This window comes from Protopterus annectens, chromosome 5.part0 (genome assembly GCF_019279795.1).
Source record: "Protopterus annectens isolate FY-2018-M chromosome 5.part0, PAN1.0, whole genome shotgun sequence".
Lineage (NCBI taxonomy): Eukaryota > Metazoa > Chordata > Ceratodontiformes > Protopteridae > Protopterus > Protopterus annectens.
The window spans coordinates 1391908089-1391924871 of NC_056735.1; the positions used below are offsets into that span (position 1 = coordinate 1391908089).

The 16783-nt window shown below is 43.7% G+C and overlaps 1 protein-coding gene across 1 annotated transcript in view; it reads right to left on the bottom strand.

Moving 5' to 3' along the window:
- Positions 1 to 15449, bottom strand: part of PCID2 (PCI domain containing 2) — a 593048-nt gene extending 577599 nt beyond the window's left edge. The window contains exon 1 of the mRNA XM_044071205.1: positions 15201 to 15449. The gene's annotated coding sequence lies outside the window, so the exon portion shown is untranslated. The remainder of the gene's footprint in view (positions 1 to 15200) is intronic.
- Positions 15450 to 16783: the final 1334 nt, after the last annotated feature.

The following is a 16783-nucleotide window of genomic DNA, read 5'->3' on the forward strand; positions in this document are numbered from 1 at the left end:
CAGTGTACATAACAGATTTTTTGGGATGGCTTAACTGTATAAAGGTGATTTTGAGTGCATCACTGCAAGTACAATCAGCTCTAGCTTTACTATTTAATACTGAATTTATAATAGTAGCCTTGTCTCTAAATAATGGCATGTCCCTATCACTGGTGGAGTGGAAAACTGGCAGAGAGAAATCCCACCCTTTTCTCGTTGAATGGGCAAGCTGACAAAGTGCCACTCCTTCCTACCACATCTTTCTCAACTCCTCAGGGACCAAGATGCTAGATGCTCTCAGGTTGTGTAGGGTCACAATCATGACTCCATTCTCTACATTACAGATCATGGGTGAGATAAATTAATTTAAATGGTCTCTGAAAAACAGTAAATCGGCAAAGTTTCAATGTGATAGACAAGGAGTAAGAAGGCAGAAAATTTAAACAACACTGACCAATGAACAGAATGCTTTACAGTTACCCAAATTACTGAAATCTGATATACTAAAGGATTTGCATAATAGACCCACAAGGAAATGAGAAGTACATCTTGGCCACATTCAGTGGATATAAAAAGTGTACACACCCCTTTTAAAATACCAGTTTTTTGTGATGTAAAAAAATGAGACCACAACAAATCATTTCAAAAATTTTCCCACCTTTAATGTGACCTATAACATGTAAAATCCATTTGAAAAACAAACAAATCTGTTAGGGGACAAAATATAAAAATGCACAATAAGCTAGTTGCATAAGTGTGCACTCCCTTAAACTAATACTTTGTTGAAGCACATTTTGATTTAATTACAGCATTCAGGCTTCTTGGGTAGGTGTCTATCAGCATGGCACATCTTGACTTGGCAATATTTGCCCACTCTTCCTTGCAAAAGCACTCCAAATCTGTCAGACTGCGAGGACATCTCTTGTGCACAGCCCTCTTCAGGTCACCCCACAGATTTTCTATTGAATTTAGGTCTGGGATCTGGCTGGAGCATTCCAAAACTTTAATTTTCTTCTAGTGAAGCCATTCTTTTGTTGATTTGGATGTATACTTGGGTCATTGTCGTTTTGAAAGGTGAAATTCCTCTTCATCTTCAGCTTCAGCTTTCTAGCAGACACCTGGAGGTTTTGGGCCAAAATTGACTGGTATTTGGAACTGTTCATAATTCCGTCCACCTTGACTAAAGCCCCAGTTCTAACTGAAGAAAAGAAACCCCAAAGCATGACACTGCCACCACCATGCTTCACCATGGGGATGGTGTTATTTTGGTGATGCAGTGTGTTGTTTTTGCGCCAAACGTACCTTTTGGAATTGTGGCCAGAAAGTTCAACCTTGGTGTCATCAGACCATAACACATTTTCCCCACATACTTTTGGGAGACTTGATGATTGTTTTGCAAATTTTAGCCAGGCCTGGATGTTTTTCTGTGTACGAAAAAGGCTTCCATCTTGCCACCCTACCCCATAGCCCAGACATATGGAGAAAACGGGAGATTGTTGACACATGTAGTACACAACCAGTACTTGCCAGAAATTCCTGGAGCTCCTTCAGTGTTGCTGTAGGTCTCTTGGCAGCCTCCCTGACCAGTTTTCATCTTGTCTTTTCATCAGTTTTGGAGGGGCGTCCAGTTCTTTGCAACATCACTGTTGTCCCATATTTTCTCTACTTTTTGATGACTGTCTTCACTGTGTTCCATGGATCCCTTTGATGGTTTGTAAACTCTCAGCAAACAATGGCTTTTGCTGTAGCAGGCAACTGAGTAAATGTCAAGAAAATCCTTCTAGGACAGCTGAACTTTATATGGGGTTAATCACAGTCTCTTTAATTGACAGCAAGTATGTACCCAAGAAGACTAAATGCTGTAATTAAATCAAAAGGTGCTTCAACAAAGTATTAGTTTAAGGGTGTGCACACACAACAAAGTTTAAGGGTGTGCACACTTATGCAACCAGCTTATTTCACGTTTATATATATATATATATATATATATATATATATATACATATACATACATTCCCCTAAAATATTTGTTTTTCAATCGAATTGTACAGGTTACAGGTCACATTAAAGGTGTGAAAAGTTTTGAAATGATTTACTGTGGTCTCATTTTTTTTATATCACAAAAAACCTGGCATTTTAACAGGGGTGTGTACACTTTTTATATCCACTGTATAACCCAGTCCAAAAAAAACAAGTCTCTGTAAATCTAGATTTTGCATACTTCTGCTAAAGAACTGTGCATCACATATGTGGGCACATTACTAGTAGTTTACTCAGATCAAATGCACAAATTAACACCTCTAGCATGCCTAGGGTTACTACCCGTCCCCCTTTGGACTGGAGGTTTCATTTTTGAAAAGTTACACCCTGTGGGAAGAAAAAGAGAAAAATATAAAAGTCCTGAGGTTTTAGAACAAAAAATATTTCCTAAGTTTTCATTAGTAGTTGCATAAAACAATTCATAGGTTCATAAAAGGTTACTAGGCTAATGGCCCTAGGGCCTTTACAAGCCTAACCAAGTTATACCTGTATTCCCCAACAGACCTTGATTATATGTTTTTTATTCACATAGCGAGTCTATGATCAGCACTAATTGCCCCTGTCCATGAGGGACATAGGTGTCATCCCCGGGGTGAATTTGCGTTCTCCCATCCAACTGTCTAGGTTGAACTTGAATATGGTTATTGAGAAGCTCTGCTTCACATGACTTTGAGTTTATTCCAGAGGAGTGACAACTTCTGGGAGATATATCTGTCTATCCAGCATGTTCTGTTAATGTCACAGGCTAGGTTGAGATACCTGGAGCAAGTGTCTCTTGTCCCATTTGATTTTCGGAGTTTGATATTAAGCAATTGTTAAGCACCCCTAATTACAATAAATCTTGTTTCAACTTAAATTTGGCTGACTGGAACCTACTGATGGATGTAATTAACAAAAAAATATGTTTGGGTGATGAAATCAAATAAGGGTGGAGGCCTTGTCATTACGGGCACAAATAACTACATTAATAAAATGCATATAAAAATACAAATAAGGAAAGTTCTTTAAATCAGATGAACATTGCTTATCACCGTATTGATCTAATGTTGGAAGTTCTACTAGTCAATGAACAAATAAGTGTAATTAAATACGGCTACTTGCATGTACCCCGTTCCTAAGGTTCCTACTATCTTTGGGATTCCGAAGATTCATAAGAACTTACCTGACCCTCCCCTACAGCCCAGCGTGGATGCAAAAGCTTCCAAGATTTTTCCTTTAGCTAAGTTCATTGACCACACTACCAAGAGGGTAATGTGTACTTTTTTTAAAGACTCATGGGACTTTCTATCAAAAGTCTCTAAAGATCTATACACAGATAGTTCAATCTTTGTCACCATTAACATTCAAGATCTTTTCTCCGTTATCCCTCATGATGTTTGGATCAAATGGTTTTATGAGTATCTATGTTTTAACTCTGATCTTAACCACACTAGAATTCTTACCCTCAGAACCATGATGGAAGCTGTTCTTGAGAATAATTTCATCACATTTGAAAATCAGTTATTTAGACAGAGAAGGGGTGTAGCAATGGGTGCAGCTTGTGCCACTGTCTTTGCAAACACTGTCTTAGCTTTCAGGGAGGATAATATTGTGTTTAAAATTGGAATTTAGAAATTGTTGGTCTTTATACAGGCATTCTTTTTGGAACCACACTGAGGATAGAGTGGGTCATTTTTTTCAATTTTTAAACAGTACAACAGACTTTCTTAAGTTCACCATGAATGTCCAAGTAGAGTGCGTCAATTATCTTAATGGCGCAATTTTTAAAAATAAAAATCCGAGGAAGTTTGAATCTGCCAGCTACAGAAAAATGATATACTCAAACTCTACTACACTTTAGTAGCTGGCACCCCTCCATAAAAAAAGCTCCTGGTTAAGGGTCAGTGTGTCAGGTTAGCCCATACGGTATCCGACGAGGTTGGATTCCTGGAAGAATGTAAGAAAATAATGCATATGTTATTAAGCAGGGGTTATCCTGATGCATTTCTTTTGGACACCTTAAAACAGGTCAAAATAAAAAGATCATACAAGCATTTTTGTCCATTATTGGGGGTAACAACCTCAATAGAGAATGGGACTTCAAGAAGGGGGAATGGTCAAGAACAAAATAGATTTCAGAGAGCATTGATTCTGCCCTTTAACACCCACATCTACAACATTCAGTTCATAGTTTGAAAGAACTGGAATACCCTTAGTATAGATTCGGATTACACTGAGATTTTAGATGATGGACCCCACATAGTATACAAAAATGATATTTACTTTAAAGGGTTGCTTGAAAGAGTAAAACCCCCTACAATTAATGGTAGACAGTTAGGTGTGGTCACTGTACAAAATGCCAGTACATTCTGAAAGGGTCTAGTTTTTGGCTAGAGAATTTTGGGGAAATTAAACTGAGGCAGAGATATTACTTCATCAGTAAAGGTGTTACATGTGGCAATCATGTAAAAGTTTTTATATTGGTAAAACAAAATATGCCTTGCAGTCCAGAATTATCTGCACTGCTATGACATTTCAAAACACAATGAGAAAAATATTCCCTACAAACAAAGAAATACTGCAATTATTCATTTAAATTTTATGTTGTTGACCATGTAGATATGGGGCAACGAGGGAGCCCATCTGATGATTTTCTTGAATATAAAGAGTTAAGGTGGTAAGTGAATTGTAATTTCACTATTTACCCAGGACTGAACGAGACAGTCTCGATTATCAGTGTACTTAAAGGCAGCTTCTGCTATTTAAAAAATTCTACTATTTAATGGTTTTACGTGAATTAGAAGTTATGTACTCACCATAACGTTCCATCTGAGTAGGTGACTTCATTCGGATGCAACCTGTGGGTATCGGATCCGACCTCGGATCCGAGCCGGCAATTCAAAAGCTTAGGCTCCGAGCTCCTAGCTCCTCCCTCTTACCCATAACCCCTTGCCAAGCCCTGACTGACCTCAGATTGAGTTTGCCTCAAAATACTGACAACAGTACACTAAAACAGCATAAATACTCGCTCTATAAAGGTCAGGGGGATGGAGGGGGGGATGGTTGCATCCGAATGAAGTCACCTACTCAGATGGAACGTTATGGTGAGTACATAACTTCTAAATCTGAAGTAGGCAGACTTCATTCGTCTGCAACCTGTGGGACAGAGTCCCTAGCTACCTGAATCTTGGGCGGCCATCATGGAAGGATGTTCCGGAGCACCGCTGAGCCAAAGGATGCTCTTCCTCTAGAAACAACATCCACCTTGTAATGAGAAATAAAAGTATGAGGCGAGGCCCAAGTAGCTGCCGCAGATATCATCCAATGAAACACGGGACTTAAAGGCGGCTGACGAGAAACTGCCCTAGTAGAATGAGCCGTAACCCTCTGAGGAGCAGGTCTGCCTGAAGTGTCATATGCCTGCAGAATACAATTAGCAATCCATTTAGATAGAGTGACTTTAGATACTGCTTTACCCAGAGCAAATTTAGCAAAGGAGACGAACAGCTGATCTGATTTCCTGTGGCCAGCTGTTCTGTTAATATAAAACGTAATTGTCTATGAACATCCAAGGAATGCAATTTGTATTCTCCTTTGTTTGAGTACTTGGGAAAAAACACCGCAAATTGATTGACTGGTTAATATTGGATTCAGAAGAGACCTTCGGAAGAAAAGATGGATTGGTCCTGAGGCACACCCTATCAGGGTAGAAAGAAAGATAAGGCGGTTTGACACACAGAGCCTGAAGCTCAGACACCCTTCTGGCTGAAGTGATAGCTACCAGAAAGGCAGTCTTCCAGGAAAGGTATTTTAAATCAGAAGAAGCTGCAGGCTCAAAGGGAGGAGCAGTAAGGGCCTGCAGGACTAAAGACAAGTCCCAAGGCGGTACAACCTCCTTGACTGGAGGCCTTAACAAAAAAACTCCTTTGAGAAATGCTTTGCATAATTTCGCCGTCATAAGGGGAGCTGTGTCATGACCAATGTGATAATGCGAGATAGCTGCCAATTGTACCTTAATCGTGGAAGAACTAGCCCCTTGATGAAAGAGGTCTGTTAGAAAATCCAGCACCGCTGACATAGGTGCTGAGAAAGGATCCAAAGTTCTCTGTCCTGCCCATATAGAGAATCTCTTCCATTTACTCCGATAAACCTGTCTGGTGGAAGGTTTATGAGCAGCCACTAGAATGGCCTTGACCGGTGAAGAGATACCGGGAGTCCTAATTAAGGTTGGAACTGGAGCAGCCAAGCTGTCAACTTCAGGGTCCGCAGATTGGGAACTGACATTCCCAGAGGGTGAGAGATGAGATCCGAAATTGGATCCAGAATCCATGGTGGATTGATTTTGTGAGACCATACAAAGGGGAACCAAGGCTGTCGAGGCCAGAATGGGGCAATGAGTATCATTCTGCTCCCCAAACTGTTGGCTTTCTGCAGAAGCCTCTGCATCAGAGGAAGTGGAGGGTAGGCATAAAGGAGACCGGGAGGCCAAGCATGCACCAGAGCATCCTCGAACTCCCCTGGTGGGGAAGCAGAGCGAAGAAATTGTCGCATTTGGCGTTTGAGGGAGAGGCAAAAGATCGCAACAGGGTTGCCCCCAAACGGCAAAAATCTTCTTCGCTACTTGAGGATTGAGGGACCACTCGTGTGGAGAAAGGATGGTGCGACTGAGCTTGTCCGCAAGGATGTTGGACTTTCCCGGAATGTGCGTTGCTACCAGAAAGCGTTTGGTGGAAATTGCCCATTCCCAGACTCTCATGGCCTCTCGACAAAGGGGGTAAGACCTGGTTCCTCCCTGCTTGTTGATATACCAGACTACCGACATGTTGTCTGTCTGAATCGCAATAGTCCCTGAAGGAAGAACGTGGTGAAGTGCTTGCAACGCTAGGAGCACCGCCCTCATTTCCAGGACATTTATATGCAATGACGTCTCTGTGGGATTCCACGTGCCTTGGACAATCTTTCCCGCAGAATGCGCCCCCCACCCGAGGCAAGAAGCGTCCGTGGTCACTGTGGCTCGGGGAAATGCAGCGCAAAAAGGTCTCCCTGGCAGGGGCTCCGGAGAAAGAAGCCACCACAGAAGGGAGTCCCTGCACGCTCTGCTGACCGCAATCGGAGCATTTAGAGACGAACAAAGAGGAGACCACTGAACTTGAAGGGTCCATTGAAGAACCCGCATGCGTAAACGGGCATGAATTAGAAGCGGGATAGCTGCCGCCATAGAACCTAGGGCCCTCAGGACCGAAGCTGCAGTTGGAGATGGTTGCAGGATCGCTGTCACATGACACTTCAGGCTGGCGATACGGTCTGGGGTGAGGAAGGCTCGCATTGATCTGGTGTCTAGTCTTCCTCCTATGAAATCTATAATTTGAGTGGGATTCAGAAAAGATTTCTCCCAGTTGATCGTGATGCCCAGCCTTGGTGCTAGTTGAAGAAAGTAATCCCTGGCTGAGCACAGAAGATGCCTTGATGATGCCGTAAGGAGCCAGTCGTCCAGGTACGGAAAGACCTGTAATCCCTGGAGCCTCAGGTGGGCCGCTACCACCGCTAGCACCTTGGTAAACACCCTGGGGCTGAGGTGAGACCAAAGGGAGGACCCTGAACTGATAATGACTGGCTCCCAGCCGGAAGCGAAGAAACCTCCTGGATCGTCTGTCCATCCGAATGTGGTAGTACGCATCCTTGAGGTCTATGGAACACATCCAGTCGTTCTCCCTCAAGAGGGGAGTATAGATTGCAGGGTGACCATCCGGAACTTTTGTTTGGTTACTGACAGGTTCAACTGGGAAAGGTCTAAGATTGGTCTTAAGTCCCCGTCTTCTTTGGCACCAAAAGAACCTGGAGTAAAACCCTAATCCGGTTTGATCTGGGGGACGCGCTGGATGGCTCTTTTTCCTAGCAGCTGCTCGATTTCGATAGCTGCCGCCTCCCTTTGGTCGGGTGGAACATCTGGGAGGCTGCGAGATTTGGGAATCTTGAATAGGGGTATTGAATATCCTCTGGATATAACTCGAAGCACCCAACTGTCTGTTGTTATGGACTCCCAAGAAGTCAGGTGCATCGAAAACCGCCCCCCGACTGCCTCCAGAGACGGACAGCCGGGCAACCCTTCAGGGCTGCTGCGTGGGTCTCTCAGAGAAGGGTTCTCTGGACCCAAAGTTGCCAGGAACCCCCCTGCCTCTGGCATGACGACCTCCCCGTCCTCCTCTGCCACGGAAGGACTGGTTATCCGGAGCAGGTTGGGACTGCTGCGACTTCCGGAACCACATCTTCTTCTGTCCCTTTTGGTTCTTAGAGAAGGACCTCTGGGGAGCTGAGAAGCGGACTCCGAAGGCAGACAGCGTCTTCCCGTCCTTTTCGCTCTGGACTAATGTCTCGCGAACAGTCTTGCCAAACAAGGCGGAACCATCGAAAGGGGCATTCGCGAAGGTCGCCTTGAAGGGCTCTGCAAAATCACAATGGCGGAGCCAGGCCTGTCGCCTCATGACTAGGCCTGCTCCGCTGGCTCTAGCGGCTCCCTCAGTAGCATGAGACAGCAGCCGCATAGATGTATTGGATACTGATCTGAGAGTGGCCATTCGGGTGGAGTAAACCTGTTTATCCTCACCGAGATGGACTCCGGGAGATGCAGCGTATTCTTTAATCAGATCCCGCTGCATCCTAATGACATGTGCCATGTAGTTCAGCGCTCTCAAGGAGAAGGTCGCTGAACTAAAACTCGCTTCCCAATGCGATCCATCGAACGGGACTCCTTGCCCGGAGGATGGACGGAGGGACTCTCCTGGGCCAATTCCCTCTTTGTGGCTGCAGCCATCATCATGGCATCTACTGGGGGACCCTTACTCCAGTGGGTGCGGTCTGATGGAGGAGAAAGAATGCGGTCCGGGCGCTTAGGGATAGGCTCAATGGTGTCCGGATCCTTCCACGCCCTGATGGATATAAGATCCACCAGGGGGTCAGCAGGAGGGGACACCCAAGAGGTAGAAGGGCCCGCCTCGAATGCCTCCAAGAACACAGACTCGTCCGAAGAAGCCTTGGGGGCAGACCACCCCCCCCTGATCCTTAACATCTCCATGATGTCTCCAAATGAGACGTCCTCAGGGGGTGACCTAGGGGAGCCTTCCCCTTCATCCAAGTCCGTGTCTTCAGTGACGGACTCAGGGGAGTCCATGTGCCTCCTCTTGCACTTACGCTTCCGAGGTACTTCATCGGGGGGGCTGTCCGAGGAGTACTCTTCAGCAGTTGGATGTTCCAAGGGAACCACTTGGGACATCGAGGCGGGCTGTCCCTGGGACCGGCTGGTGGGGGCCTGGCCCAACTGCAATGGAGTGCGGGATGGAGCCGTGGCAGGGACCGGGGGTCCGGATGTCGACAGTGCCCTTTCCATAACGTTGAAAGCCGAGGGGGAGCCAGCTTCTCTAAGCCCCGAGAGCCGACCCCCACTCGGATCCGGCGGATCGGAGTCGGAGCCGAAACCGCCGGATCCCCGAGACCAGTGTGCTCCGACCTGGACGGAGCCGAAGACACACCAGCTCCCTCGGATCCGAGGCTCGGCTCTCGAGGTCGGGTCCGAAGTACCCGAAGCACTCAAGGGATGGGACGGATCCGAGGTGCGCCGACCTATCGGATCCGACCCACCCCCGGATCCAAATCTGCACGGCGCCGATAGCTCCGAACCCGTGGTATGGGTCGGAGAAGGAGCTAAGAGGGCGAAAAAAGGGGTCGAAGCCCCTCCCGGATGGGGGGGGGGCTAGGAGCACTCCCATTTGCATTTGGGCCCGGATGAATTTCCTCATCATCCAGTCCATATCAGCTTCGCTCATAGAAAAGGTTGATCTAGAGGAGGCCACCGAAGCGGACCTAGAGAGCCGCCTCGGTGACCTCCTGGAAGGGCTAGCCTCCTCCTCCTCGGGTCCAGGAGAGAACCGAGGGGAGTGGAGCCGAGGAGGAGGAAAGCTAGAAGGCACAGGGAGGCCCGCAGACGGAGGAGCCGAACTGGAAGTTTCGGCTCTCCTCTTGTGGTGCTTCTCCCTGTGCCTCTCCTTCTGTCTTTCCTTAGAAGAATCCTTCCCCTCCGGCAACTTTGAGGGAGGTTGAGTCCCAGCCGGAGGGGGAGAACTCACAGCAACAGGTTGCTGAGTGGAAGGGGCAGAGGCCGAAGCGGTATCTGGGGGTAAAAGACCCGCCAGCACCAACTTCGACCTCCGTTCCCTCAAAGCCCGGGGGTTGAACCCTGCACAAATGGTACAACCAGATGACAGGTGTTCAACCCCCAAGCATGACCGAGTGTGGCCATCTGCTGGGGATAGCTTATGGCCACACTCGGTACATTTTGAAAACACAGCCTTATGGGCTTCCAACATAGTAACCCTAAGGCCTAACACACAACACACACACAAACACTACGCAAAACCCGATAAAATTAAACAAAAAGAGAGAGGAAAGCCTAAACACACACTAAACTATCTGAAACAAGAAAGAAATTAAAGAATTTGAAAACTTTTTTAGTCAAAAACTATCTCTTATCTTTCACCAACGCCAGGAGCTCTGGAATTCCGTAGCTACTTGAAAAGCGGCAAACGAAATCTGGGGTCAGTCAGGGCTTGGCAAGGGGTTATGGGTAAGAGGGAGGAGCTAGGAGCTCGGAGCCTAAGCTTTTGAATTGCCGGCTCGGATCCGAGGTCGGATCCGATACCCACAGGTTGCAGACGAATGAAGTCTGCCTACTTCAGATCAATATTTTTAAATATGCACAGATACTTGTCTTGCCTTTTTATCTTTATTCTTTTATTTTCATATAATATATCTATAAGGTTGTGTGCCCTTCAATCATGTTAACTAAATAATTGTATAATTATTTTAACTTGATTCCTTTTGGATTAGGTAAGTTCAGGCAGAGGGACTGGTGTTTGGTACTCTGATGAAGTCCTTCTATTTTGGACTGAAGCACTTAACACATAGCTAATATGGTTCTGTGAACATCCATTCCTTTCATATTGGTGTTATCCAATTTGCAGATGTGCAGCATTTCCATTAGGGCAGGGTCAGACACTGCTCTATAAGCCAGACACAAGTCGCATCTCAGCAGCCTGTAAGATACAGAGTACAGTGAGAGGGCTTTCAGTCTTTTCATGTAGGTTATGTTTTGGTGACCTTGAATGTTCTTGGTGAGAAACTCCTGTATATCTGAAACACTTGGATCCTACCCAGTTCGGCTTTGTTAAGGGCAGATCCTGCCTCTTAAACCTGGTTGATTTCTTTGAAACAGTCACCAAGGCCATCGACGAGGGGAAGGTGGTCCACACAGCCTACCTGGACCTCGCAAAAGCCTTCGATACAATACCCCACTCGGGCATTATAGATAAGCTCACCAGCTTAAATATAAACCCCTATGTCACTAGATGGACTGCACACTGGCTCAAGGACAGAACCCACATGGTTAGAATTGCTGGAGCCATGTTAGACTCCAAACCAGTTACAAGTGGGGTCCCACAAGGCTCATTCCTGGAACCTCTCTTGTTCGGTATATATTTCTCGGAGGTACAGGCCAACACGGAAGGACTGTGGCTGACCAAGTTCAAAGATGACTGCAAACTGGGCGCCATAATCGACTCTCCAACCGACACAAGCATCCTCCAAAAGGGACTCATAGAAACATACAACTGGTGCCAGAGCCATGGCCTCAAGCTAAATGCCAAAAAGTGTATAGTCATCCCCTTTGGCAAAAACAAAGTGCCCACAAATTACCACATAGGTGGTAATCCATTAAGTACAGAAGAAGTAATAAGGGACCTGGGGACCCAAGTTGATAGCAATCTCTCATTTGACAACCACGTGGCCAAAGTGGTTAGAAAAACATTTTATATAGCCCACCTAATCATGAAGGGATTCACATCTAGATCAGGGGAGGTCATCGTGCCTCTTTACTCATTCCTCATCAGGCCCATAATTGAGTACAATGCCCCTTTTGGGATGTACCTTACCAGACACCTGCAGCAACTGGAAAGACCCCAAAAGTACCTCACCAAGAGGATCAAAGGGCTCAAACAGATGCCATATGCTGCCCAGTTAAAGAAACTCCAGCTCTACTCAGTGGCATACCGCCTGCTGACGTATAAAGCCATGTCCAACCCGGAATTAATGGACATGCTGCACCTCAGAAAATCCAAATCCCATCGAGCTACGCGCTCGAGACTTGAACCTCAGCATTGAAATAAATAGGACATGCTGGAGGGACAGATTCATAACCCAGAGGCTCCCTTCACTCTGGAATAAAATCCCAGTCCAGGTTAGGCAGAGTCCCTCATTGACTCTCTTCAAGAGGAATCTTGATGAGTGGATGGGAGATCGTAGGTTTACCCCGGGTATCACTTCTGTGTCACTGTTAGACAGAGGCACAGTATACTAACCTCGAAAAAGGGCATAGCAAAATAAATTTAAAATGGGTGGCGAAAGCCAAACACATTCTGACTAGGCTTATAAATGCCCTAGGGCAGATAGCCTAGTATGAACCTATGAACTTAAACACTATATGAATCAGCATAAGCAACTCAAATGTTAAACAACATGCTTTTATTTTTGTCAAAACAAAGTTTAAGTTCACTACTTTGTACTGGCTGTGGGTATGGTTTGTCCTGCAAAAATCAGACGTTTCTGCATAAAATATCATACTTTGGCCAGTTGAAAAGGTGGCAACCCTAGGCATGTCAGTACAACACTCCACTCCTACTCTGAATTATCAAAAGCATGCAATTTCTAATTTTGAGTGGGCCAAGAGAAGGGAATAATTGTGCAGGAAAAAACGTTCTGCATTCATGTCTAAGAACAATTATTTATTAATGATTTTCATGTGCCATTCCTAGCACTAAAATAGTGCAATACGCAGACGACTCAACATTAGTTTGCTCTGCTCCTAATCTCCCTGACCTCCTAGCACAAACTCAATTGCCCTTTTTAACTACAAAAAACTGGATACTTCAAAATCATCTCTCCCTAAATGCTAATAAAGCCAAAATTCTTCTCTTCTCCCCCTCAAAAACCATCCACCTTGACAATCTTTCAGTATCTTTAGCCATACTAACTTCACTATAGAAATTGTCCCTTCTGCTAAACAACTTGGAGTAACCATAGATGAACACCTAAAAACACACACATTCAGCTAAACATTAAAAAAAACTCACCAGAAACTTGGCATGCTATATAGATACTCCCAATTCCTCTCTTCTTCTACCAGACAAACTATTGCCACTACCTACTTACTACTTTCTCTTCTATATGGTGCTCCCCTACTTACCAACTTATCCTCTTCCATCGCTTCTAAACTAGAAGCATGTTACAATAAAATTGCTAAATTCGCAACAAAAGCTAATCACTCCTCCCACCACTGCACATCTCCCCACCTGTTAAAGTGGCTAGAACTTCCCAATCAACTCGACTTCAACTCACTACTGCCCACAAACTAATTTTCAAACCAACTTTATGCCCTGCTCTAGCAAACATCTTACCCTTTTACATCCCCCACAGAGCCCTGAGATATGCACACCAGAATCCCCCTCCGTATACAAACCTATACGTCCCGCTGGTCAACTTCTATCTTCTTCCTTAACCAAAAGATGGAACTCCCTCCCTTCTTCTCTTAGACTCTCTGAAAACTATGAATACTTTAAAACTCAGCTTCATTCCTACCTTGCCCGACATTGGAAAGGTAACTCTATTCTCCCTACTTAACCTGCTTAAACTCATCTATGCTTGCTTCCTCATACAACTTCGTTACATACTCCTCCACCCCAGGCTGTGCTCCTAAACAGCTGCCTCTCTACATATTCCTCCACCCTAGGCTGTCCTCCAAAACAGCTACCTCACTCTAAATCTAAAGACCTCCTATACTTCTGCCATCCTCTAACTCAAATGTTTTTTTTACCTTAGGCAGTTCTTCCTTAAATGTATATATAATGTAAATACTGTATATAGTCCTTGACCTCATCCCCCCTTACTGAGAACAATTAATCTTTACTACCTACACTAGCTGATACTGTTTACTATCACTCAACCCCCACTCTAAGAATACTCCAGAAACTATAATCTATGCTCTACTAAGTGTACTTCCCACCCTTATCTCTTCCATTTCTGCTAAAACTTAATATACTACAACCTTCAAATTTCTATCCTTCATCTAATAACTATTTTCGCTATAATTGTGAACTCTTATTAACTGAGTAAATGCTATTCTCTTGCCTTTACCAACTTAATTATTGTATAAATAGTTTCCAAACAACTTTGTAAATATGTTTAAGAATTGTCTTGCCATTATGCATTTGTACTTTTTCACATTACTTTGTATAATTTCATTTTTGTTTACTTGTATGTAATAGGGAGCTTTTCAACCCGGGCCTCAACTGAAAACGGGCTCTTTGAGCCCAGTGGACCTCCCCGGTAATCAAACTGGAAATAAATAAACGATTACTGACCCACAAAGCAGATTATACTGCCTGTTTAAACTAACTTCAGAGCTACTCCCACTTTCATGTCAGCAACCCTTCCACCAAATGTTTTTCCCAGATGTCATAATAACAACTATTTAAAAATATCACATTTTAAATTCAAAACTAGGGTTACCACCTGTCCCACTTTGCGAGGGACAGTCCCTCTTTTGGCAGTTGTGTCCTGCATAAAAATTGAAAAAATGGCAAATATCCTAAGATTTTAGGACAGAAATATTTCCTATATTTTACATAATACTTGCATAACACAGTTATTCTGTATCTGAAACACCTAAATGTTGTAAGAAACAGAATAAGCAACTAGAATGCTACAAGAATAAACTTTTATTTAAGCAAAAAAGTGATTTTCTGTCCTTTGTACTGGCCGTGGGTATGTTTTGCCCTGCAAAATCTGACATTTGTACCAAAAATGCCCCACTTTGGGCATTTGAAAAGGTGGCAACCCTATTCAAAACTAAATTAAAAACACCAAGTGAATTAAGTAACTCATACGTTCATAACATGCCAGTAAATCCAACAGGAGAACTGCAACTGCTCTATTCTGAATATAGCATATCAAATGAATTCTCACTTTCAAAACACATTTACCCAATAATATACAGGCTCGCCGATTAAACTTCCAGATTAAAAAACTCAGATCTAAAAATAAAATTCAATCTACATCAAGTGACTTGGCTTCCTACGAAGAAACAGCTGTAAACCCACCTCATCATTTACTTCTCTTCATATTATTCCACTACAGATGAACTATACCATGCGCAGACAACAAACTATAATCGGAGCGGAAATGTGGCCTATTCCGTTCTTCCGTGCGCCGACTAAATCATTCCGCCTTTAACTGTCGGTTAAAAGAAGTCAGTATGAATAACCTTATGGTAGATTTCTAGTTCTTTTAGGGAAATACGATCTTGTTTCTGTTGAAGTTATTGCTCGAGTACAAATGATGGAATTATAGTTATTAATTTTTTATCATATTCAGCGTGCATACAATCATTGCTTTCTGCAACAAGTAAAGGTCATAATTTCCACATCTAGTTCACAAAAACTACGGGGCATTTGCCATTTTCATTTTATTCAGGAGTGACGCCGATAAAGACGTAGTTTCTGGTTTACACGATCAATACTGCGGCTGGATAATACAAAATAGGGTTACCACCTGTCCCTCTTTGGGCACTTGTGTCCTGTGAAAAAAAAACAAAAATGGCAAATGCCCTGAGATTTTAGGAGAAAAAAACATTTCCTAAGTTTTCATTAACAGTTGCATAAAAGTAATTTTGTATCTGAAGCACCTAAATGTTATATAAAATAGCATAAGCAACTCAAATGCTATAAGAGTAACCTTTTATTTTGGCAGAAAAGTAAAATCCTGTCCTTTGCACTGGCTGTGGGTATGTTTTGTCCCGCAAAATCTCAGTTTTTTTTTAAAAAAGTCCCACTTTGGGCATTTGAAAAAGTGGCAGCCCTATACAAATTTCATAATTTATGGGCTTGTTTTTGTAACCTGGAAAGTCCGATTGGCAGAACGTATTTTTTTGCGAAGTTCCGAGAAGAGTTCTAAGTAGAAAAGCAATACACTTGCTTTTTTTTTTTTTTTTACAAACGTCAGAACAGAAGTCTAATGCGAGTGTAATGCAGAATAATATTGTATATACTAAGTAGTGCATGTCGTTTTTAATAAAAAGAAAAAAAAAACTGGCGTGGGTGTATGTACACATATACATATCATATTATTCACATTAATATGATTAGGTCTCTTCTAATCATAACCAAAAGTTTTTCCATCTCTTTCAACTTTTTGGTTTAAAAGCCCGCGTTTGTTTTTGTTTCCCCGCCTTTCCTGTAACTAGTCTAGTTAGGATACAGACTTGCTGAATCCAGGACTGTTTGTAAGCTTCTTTCTGTGTTGGAGGGAAGCCTTCTAGCTTATCAGTGGGGGTAGTAAGCATTAGGTAGCCTATCTACCATAAGATGAGTGGTTTCTGACCCAGAAATTGTAGTTTATTGGCCGTTTGGGCAGTTTTTCCATCTCTTTTAACTTTCTGGTCTAAAAGAGAGCATTTGCACTTTTCCCACCTTTCCTGCGACTAGTCTAGTCCAGATACAGATTTGCTGTATCCAGGACTGTATGTAAGCTTCTGAGCCCCCCAAGCCTTTCTGAGTTGGAGGGAAGCCTTCTAGCTTATCATTGGGGGTGGTAAGCAGTAGGTAGCCTATCTACCACAAGATGAGTGGTTTCTAACCCAGAAATTGTAGTTTATTGGCCGTTTGGGCAGTTTTTCCATCTCTTT